The following is a 9,060-nucleotide window of genomic DNA, read 5'->3' as shown; positions in this document are numbered from 1 at the left end:
AGACGGGGCGGGGTGGGGCGGGGGCTGGGAGGCTGGGGGCTCTGCTATAGATAGAGCTGTTGACAGAGCTTCCTGGGCTGCTCCCCACCTGAGGGGAGCCACACTGAGCTCATTAAAAGGAACCGTGGAGGGCTGCTGGAGGTGACACAGACGCGTGCACCCCCAGCTTCCAGCTGTCCTTGACCTTCTCGGCATGCCGCAGTCATTCCCCCTCCTTCTTTCTGGCACAAGATTCAAGGCCCGGAGGGAGCGTTCATTTCCAGGGACCGTGTTGGGGTGGATAAGCCGGAGGAGCGCCTGCTTCCTCAAACAATGGCGAGGAACTGTCAGGGCTTATGAAACACCATGGGGACAACGGTGTCAAGCAGCTCCTAATGGCCTGGGATGAACATCTGATCCCCCTGGGGATGGAGGAGTGTCCTGCTCCCCTTGCCAAGGGACCAGCTTGATGCTCTACCAGGGCTGCTGTCCCTTAATCTCCCTAGAGCTAAGGTTAACCGCGCACATGAGGCTTCTGACCAGTAACAGAGCAGCATCTAAGTGGGTACCCACGTCACAAAGCTGTTGTGCTGGCACAGGCAGACAGCTGGGCCATGGCGTTGCACAGCTGGGCTAGATCTGGACAATTCAGAGGCATCACCATATGTGTTTACTTTACAGTACATATTTTCTAGACACTCTATCCCCCAGTGTTCTATAAAGTAATAATAATCAGGTTTCAGAGACAGAGAGAGAGAGAGAGAGAAGAAAAGTCGCTGGAGAATGGAGAAATGAGGAGGCAAATGAGAAAAAGGAGATGTTTTCAGATGAGATGATGAAAAAGATGATGAGCTGACGAGGTGGCCTGACACAGAGAAAATAATCCAGATGGCCGTTGGTCCCCAAAAGGAGGTGCTGCGTGTAATTGGAGCAGAGGGAAAGGGTGGGGAGACCCACTGGTTTTCATGAAAGAGGCAAAAAGGGAGACTCTGCAAGGGGTCTGAGTCAGGACTCCAGACCCGAAAGCAAAGCAGATACTTCTGCGTCTTTACCGGAAGGAATCTTGAGATACATGCACTGAACTCCTTCCCTCCTCTCTCTCTGTCCTTCTAAACCCTTCCCTAAGTAGCTCCAATCTTTCCCATTCACTAACCGAATTCTTGAGTCACCTTTGCCTCCATTAGCACCTGTGGTGATTTAGCATGTGTAACTGAATCCACATTCCCTGGTTATCCCTGATTGTAAAGTTCAATACAGCAGTTATCTGGATTCCTAGTTACACAAAATTTAGGGTCAATTTAAAGAAGGGTAACAAGATGATGAGTGGTCTGGAAGCCAAGTCAGACCAACTCAGGTGGGATAGAATGCCAATACTACAATTAGTCTAGAAAAGAGAAGATTTCAGAACACTAAGAAGAGGACCCTACAAGTTGCTTCGAGGTCTGTCTCTAACATTTGATGGAGACAGATGGAGGCCCCTTCTCTTGCAAACCCTACTCTGTCCCACACTGCAAGAGTCCTGGCACATGTATACAACTCAGGCTGCACATCCAAGCTCTGTCTCCATACCCAGCAAACAACTGCCACTTGGCCACTTCCTGGAGCTAGGCATATGCACATCAGAAATATGAGTCGCCTTTAGGAGGACAGACCAGGAAGGTGGCCACAGGCTGGGCTCACTGAGCAGGAAATCCCCAGATTGGAGCAAGTTTCAGAAGAAGGCATCACTGGGTCCAGGTTGGCATGCCCCCTGGGTCTCACAGGCTCATGGGAAGTGGTGTGACTAGGGATGGGCTAGAATGGGGCCCCTAAAATGTGGGGTCCAGGGCAGGATCCCAGTTGCCAGGGTCTGAGTCTGGTGCTGTGACAGATTCAAACTGTTTTAACTGGATGCCAGCTCTACTCCTTCCCCTACATTCTGCCTCATGAAAGCAGCCACTATCCTCCTGTACGGGGACCCTGAGGGCTGCGACCCCTCACAACTCATCCTGCATCTCCAATGCAGCATCCACTTCTGCTGACTCCAACTCCTCCTCACTTCCAGAACCGCCAGCCCTCAGCTACTGCCTGGCCACGGTTTTGACATGGGCTGGGAGTGATTTCCCGGCCTTGGGCTGAAGCCCTCACCTCCAGTCTGCACACCGCCAGTCATGCCATCTCTCCCCGGGGTAAATATGACCTTACCGCCACCTGTCCTACTTACAGTTCTTCAGGGCTTCCCTAGGCCAACAGGGTGGAGTCTAAACTCCAGAGCCCAGCACACAAATCCCACTTAGCCCGACCACTGTTCCCGGCCTCCGATGCTTGACCCCTATCAAATACCTTTTTAATTTTTTTTTGAGTCAGGGTGTCACTCCGCCACCCAGGCTGGAGGGCGCATTCACAGCTCACTACAGACTTGACCAACTGGGCTCAAGCGATCCTCGCACCTCAGCCTCCCAAGTAGCTGAAACTACAGGCATGTGCCACCACACCCAGCTAATTTTTTATTTCTTGTAGTGGCGGAGACTTGCTTTGTTGCCCAGGCTGGCCTCAAACTCGCGGCCTCAAGAGATCCTTTCACCTTGGCTTCTCAAAGTGCTGGGATTACAAGCATGAACTACCACACAGAGCCTGTCAGATATTCTTACAGTTAATTCAACACACAGTTCCCAGCTTCTCTGCCCCTTTGCCCATTCTGCTCCCTCTCCCTGCAGGGCTCTTTCTCTCCTGTCTGCCTGGACCCTGTGAACTTGCTTTCTGCCATATGGAAACTTTCCAATGCCCCCTATTATTTCCTTCCTCCCTGAGTGAAATGGATCCCTTTATCTGTAAACTGAACTGAAGTCTACATCAGAGCAATTAAAATACTTTCTGCATCTATTTGTTCACACGTCTGCATTTTTCCTAACTGGATTGTGACCTCTCTTTGACAGGGACTACACTGTCTTTCCTAGTACCCTTGTGCCTAACATGGAAACACATGATGTGCAGAAATAGAAAGTGTGTATATGATCATTGCTGGTCGCCACAGATCAAATCATACGTTGGTGAGTGTATGTGACTTGATTTGGTTGTAGCAGGTACTGTACATTGTAACCATTTCTAAACAGTGGGCAACAACTGATTATGAGTTCCAGGCATGCATACAAGATGTAGATGAGTCCATAAAAGGTGCTCAGTCTTGCTGAGAACCCTGGGCATGGCCAGTGGCCGGCTGCCAGGAAGGCATCCAGAGCCAGCAGCAGCTCCAGGCCTATGGACTTGGTGTCTCGGGTGCCAGGGCTCTCTCAGGATGAAAGTCAGGCCATTGTCTCCAGCCACTTGGCTCTGTGGCCCCATCTCCCACAGGAGGAGTCAACAGGGACTTCTTGTTCACCTTTGGAAGGGAGTGGAGAGGGAGCGGGAGACAGGTGTGCAATCCACTCATTTGGTCAGGGCCAGGTGTACCTCTCTTCTATTCATTGTTCATTGGATGGGCCTGTGTTGAAGATGCAACCCTGAGCAAGATGCAGCCTTGCCCTCCAAGGGGTCGCACTCAACTTGGAAGGTAAGAAAGTAAATCCCGGGGAGGAATACAAAAGCATGCCTACTGGCTGGGCTCACACTTGTAATCCCAGCACTTTGGAAGACAAAATGACTGCTGGAGTTCAAGAATTCGAGACCAGTCTGGGCAACATAGCAAGACCACATCTCTACAAAAAAAAAAATTAGCCAGACTTGGTGGTGTGTACCTGTAGTCCCAGCTACTCTAGTGACTGAGGTGGGAGGACCGCTTGAGCCCAGGAGGTAGAGGTTGCAGTGAGCTATGACACACTACTGCACTCCAGAGTGGGTGACAGAGCAAAACCCTGTCTCTAAAAGCGAAACAAAAACAAAAGCGCACCTGCCAAAATAGAGCACAGACTACCACCCAACTCCTCCTGTGACCCAAGGACCCCAAGTGACCTGAGCCTGCTTGCCCTCCAGTTGCACATGGAATCTCTGACCCTCTGGCTCCTGGGTCTGGTTCTTCTCTCTGCACAAACCACCCCGGACCACGCACAGCTGGTTCCTTTTCATCTTCTAGTGTCCACTGAAATGTAACTTTCTCAAAGAGGCCTTCTTCTGCTGCCCCATCTACAGTATCTTCTCTGATCCTCATGACTTGCTCTCAGCGTCTTGTGCGTTTTCTCGAAAGCACTCACAGATCATGGCCGTCTTATTCATTTATATCTGCTATCTTGAATCCACATGCTCCTGGGGTGGAGGCTGCATCTGTCTTGTTTTCTTTTGTGCTGACAGCAACTGGCACACAGTAAGAACTTACTATTCATTTATTAAACACATGGGGAGAAGGGCCCTGGCTGGTTCTCTGGCTGTGGGTGATGAGAGGTGGAGGGAGATGTCATGGAAGTTGTCTTTCTCCAGTGAGGACATTCAAGTAGGGCCTTGCGGCATTGTCAAGAGTTCGCCAAATGGAGGAGCCATTGCAGGTGTGATTCCGATGGTGGTGAAGGGTGGGGGACAGGGACCCACGTTGCCCATCTGAGGTGGTAAAGGGAGACAACTGCTGTCCCTTTTGGTGGATGGCCTCCCTCTATGATGGGGCGCTCCCACTGAGCTACACAAATTCAGCACCAGCTGAACAATTAGAGCTCAGAGACTACCTGAGGGACCTCACAAGGATAGCAAAGACACCCAAGTGACCTCAGATGATTCTGAAACCTGGGGAAAAGCCTCCAGCAAGCTCAAGTCATCTGATCATGAGACGCAACTCCTGACTGTCTCTGACTGCTCACAAAGAGCTGGCCAAGGACATTCCAGCTACGCCAGGCCGCTGGGCCAAGTTCCCAGGGACAGCAGTGCCCGCTGCTCTCTCCCCCATCACACCCAAGGGAAAGCACACAAAATGGGCCTGTGTCCACAGACTGGCAGATACCTGCCCCTGGCCCTCTGGGATGGCACACAGTGTTCGCTGCCAGCAAAATGACCAGCACCTCTGCGCTGGGCCAGTGGGCAGGACTGCTGTTGGCAGAGCCCCCGTGGTGATTTATGACATGCAGCCTCACCAAGGGGATTCCAGATAGCCTTCCCAACCTCACCAGCCAAGACCTCTCCTATCCAGTGATTTATGGTGCCAGGAGGAGCCAGTTGGTTTTTTCCCTTCCCCTCTCTTTCCCTCCTCCTCCCAGGACACGTGGATGTCACGTCACTGTGGGCACTCTGGTCTGCAGTGACAAAGACACTCCACTTGGCCCTTTCCCTCCAGCACCTGCTGTCAGGGGCTGATGGCTATCGGTCAACAGTCGCATCCATTTTGCTGGCACCTTCAGATCTTTATGCAGTGCCTGGGGCACGTAGCACCAGCCACAGGGCTCCCTCTGTGGCCTTTCTGGTTGCCCAGATATATTGCTTATCTTCAGTAGACCTGGCTTAAAGCTACAAGGTCAAATTTTTCTCTCCTGACCAACCTATCTGCCTTCCTCCCTCCCTTCCTCCTTCCCTCCCTCCCTCCTTCTCTCCTCTTCCTTCCTCTATCCCTCCTCCTGTCCCTTCTTTCCTTCCACCCTTCCCTCCTTACTTCTCTCTCACCCACCTCCCTCGCCTTCTTCTCCCCCCCTCCCTCCTTCTCTTCCCTCCTTCTTTCTATCCTTCCCTCCTTACTTCTCTCTCTCTCCCCCCTTCCCTCTCCTCCCCCTCCCTCCCCTACCCTCCCCTTCCCTCCTTCCCTTCCTTTCACACAACCCAGGGTCTTCACTTGATTTCTTGGCATGAAAATCAGGGGCCTTGGGGCTTTCTTCCATAGAAGGAGAACAGTCATGGAGCAGCTGGTTCCCTGAACTCACTTTGTTTATGTCTTCCAATGAATGGGTCTTCAGCTTTTGCAAAGTCATCTCTGCTCCAGGAGGTCAAAAGGGAAACCAGAAGGTGGCTGTCCCCCTCTCTGTTGTTCTCAGGTGCCCTTGCATTATTCTCATGCTACATAAGGGCAGTGGTGTTCTCAGGGTCCGGGAGGTGGCAGAGCCACAGCAACACAGCATAGAGGGAGGTTGGGAAGCCAACCTCACCAACTTTGGAAACCAAGACTCCTTGGCAAAGAGCTTTCACTCCCTTAAGCCCCCAGGACGCGCTTGGGCATTTACCAGGTAGAGAAGGACATCTATGGAAATTCACAGCTGAAATGCAACAACCAGTTCCCCTATGAACTCAGGACCCTTCCCCTCCACCATGCACAGGGGAGGAAGGAAAGAATGAGTGGCCCAGCACTGAGCCCACCCACTCTCACCCCAGTAGCCCCTCTGCGATCTGCTCTAGAGAACTGACATAAGCCAGCCTGGCTGTGTCAGTTCCAAATGTGGCAGCCAGCAGTAGGAGGGGGTGTCAGGTCCCCGGGATGCCAGGGCTGCTTCTTCAAGATTACTAGGCTGCTGCATGTGGCTGCCTCTCTGGTCCCTGGAGGTCTCCAAGGCTGTCACCAACCTGTCTGTTCATAGTCTGCACTAGAGACTCTGGGACGCTTTGGGGTCTTATGGGGTGTGGGTGAGTTGTAGCCAGTGCTTGTTTCAATAGTCCCGGTGCTTGGGGTGGTGGCATATTGTGGATGACTAGTAATATATGCCACCACTTTGGGGCACTTACTCTCTGTCAGGCACTGTGCTAAATATATTACCTCATTGAAGTTCTCAACAAACTTCTCTCAGGAACACATTTTAAAAATATATATTTATTTACTTATTTATTTATTTTAGGGTTGTGGGGCACATGTGAGGATTTGCTACATATGAGGGGGATCCCCCAAAACAGGAATTTATTTATGAAAAATTGTGTATTGATTCTTACATATTTAAACTTCAGTCACCTTCAAAGTACTCTCCATTTGATGCAATACACCTTTGAGATGCTTACTCACTGCACAAAACAGTTTTTGAACTCTTCAGTTTTGATACCTTTTAGAGCTTCTGCCGTTTTTTGTTTCACCTCTTCCACATCTGCAAAATGTTTTGCTTTGAGGAATTTTTTCATCCAGGGACACGAAAAAAAAGTTGCTCGGGGCAAGATGGGGTAAGCAGGGAGTGTGAGGCATGGGTTCATGCTGTTTTTGGTCAAAAACTGCTGACCACTCAGCACAGTGTGGGCAGGTGCGTTTTCAAGGTAGAAGAACCAGTCACCTGTTTGCCACAACTCGGGACATTTGTTTCACAAATCATTATGCAACCTTCTCAAAACTTCCAGATAAAAACTTTGGTTAACCATTTGATCTGGAGGAACAAATTCTGAGGGTACTACAAGGGACCTGCACTCCAAAAGATAATTCCAGTTTTGGGGGGTCCCCCTTGTAAGTAAATTGCATGCAGGTGAGGTTTGAGCTTTCTGGCAAGTCCTCTCTCCCTCTGGTAGTGGACATGGTAGCCACTGGGTGACTGTGTGCCCCTTATCCCCTCTTCCCACCTCCCTCCTTTGGCAGTCTGAAACATCTGTTGTTCCTGCATTTGTGCCTGCATGCCCAATGCTTGGGGCTCACTTATGAGTGAGAACGTGTGGTATTCAATTTGCTGTTTCTGTGATAGGTCACTTAGAATAATTGTCTACAGCTGTATCCATGTTGCTTCAAAGGACATGATTTTGATAGGCATCTGGGTTGGTTCCATGTTTTTGTTATTGTGAATAGTGCTACAATGAACATACAAATGCAGGTTTTTTTTTTTTTTGGTAGAGCAATTTATGTTTCTCAGGGTATAATCCCCGAAGTGAGATTTCTGGGTCATATGGAAGCTCAATTTTTAGTTCTTTAAGAAAATGCCACACTGCTTTCCACAAAGGTTGAACTAGCTTACATTCCCACCAATAGTGTAGAAGTGTTCCTTTTTCTCCACAGCCACACCAGTATCTGTTGTTTTTTGACTTTTTAATGATAGTCATTCTGACAGGCGTGAGGTGGTATCTTACTGTAGTTTGGATTTGCATTTCTCTGATGATTAGGGAAGCTGAGCATTTTTTCATGTGTCTGTTGGTTGCTTCTCCTTTGAAAAGTGTCTGTTCATATCCTTTGCCCACTTTTTAATGAGGTTTTTTTTTTTTTTCTCCCCTGTCAATTTGTTTGCATCCCTTCTAGATCCTGGATATTAGGTCTTTATTGAATACATAGCTTGTAAATATTTTTTACCATTCTATGAGTTGTCTCTACTCTCTTGATGGTTTCTTTTGCTTTAACTTGATAAAGTCCTAATTGTCAATTTTAGATTTTGCTGCATTTACTTTTGATGTCTTGGCCATGAATTCAGGAACATGTTATTGTCTGACTTTTGCAGATGAGGAAAATGAACTTTAGAAAGGTTAGATAATACTCCTCTCCGCCCATCCACTGCCATGCCATCATGGACACGAGCTGTGTGCACCCTATCAAGCCGGCCAGGGTCACCAAAGTGCTAGGCAGAATTGGCTCATACGTACAGTGTACATAGGTGCCTGTGGAATTTATGGATGACATGAGCTGCTCCATCATCTACAACGTCAAAGGCTCCGTGTGTGAGGGAGACATGCTCATCCTATTGGAGTCAGAGCAGGAAGCTCAGAGGCTGCGCTGAGCTTGGCTGCTGGGTCCTGGGTGTTGGGGTCAACACTTGGTGATGATCTGCAAACATTAAATAAAATGTTTGTGTTATAGGTCCAAAAAAAAAAAAAAGGTTGGATAATGATCCAAGATCACATACTAGTAATTGGGAAAACCAAGAACTGGACACGTGATTCCAATGTTCATGTGCTTAGTAAGTAAATTATTCCTCCTCCTTTTATAAGGGACGTTGGAGATCCAGACATTCAGGGAACATGAGGTAAGTTAGTCAAGATTCCAAACAACAGCAAAATCCAGGATGTTTAGATAAAGTAATGAATTTTCTGGAATATGAGCTAGGACAAGGCAGAAACTACTGACCCCTCCAATTCCTGGCATGATTCTAAGTTAGCCACAGACTGGGAAAGGTCCTCTGTTCCTGAGAGGCTCAGAGCACAACTTTCAGTCCCACCTGGATTTACGTGGCAGGAATGAGGCCTTGATAGCAGGATCCCAAGAACATGGATATCTTTGGGGAAGATGTTATTCTGCCTTCCATACGTGGGTTC

General features: G+C 49.1%; 1 pseudogene; it reads left to right on the top strand.

Annotated features, from left to right (window-relative positions):
- Positions 1–8,315: 8,315 nt before the first annotated feature.
- Positions 8,316–8,525, top strand: LOC110595390 (annotated as a pseudogene).
- Positions 8,526–9,060: the final 535 nt, after the last annotated feature.

Source organism: Carlito syrichta, unplaced genomic scaffold, assembly GCF_000164805.1.
Source record: "Carlito syrichta isolate Samal-C Ts95f unplaced genomic scaffold, Tarsius_syrichta-2.0.1 Scaffold301628, whole genome shotgun sequence".
In the NCBI taxonomy this organism is placed as follows: domain Eukaryota; kingdom Metazoa; phylum Chordata; class Mammalia; order Primates; family Tarsiidae; genus Carlito; species Carlito syrichta.
The sequence above is the reverse complement of the archived record's forward strand: the minus strand, read 5'-3'. Positions and strand labels throughout refer to the sequence as shown.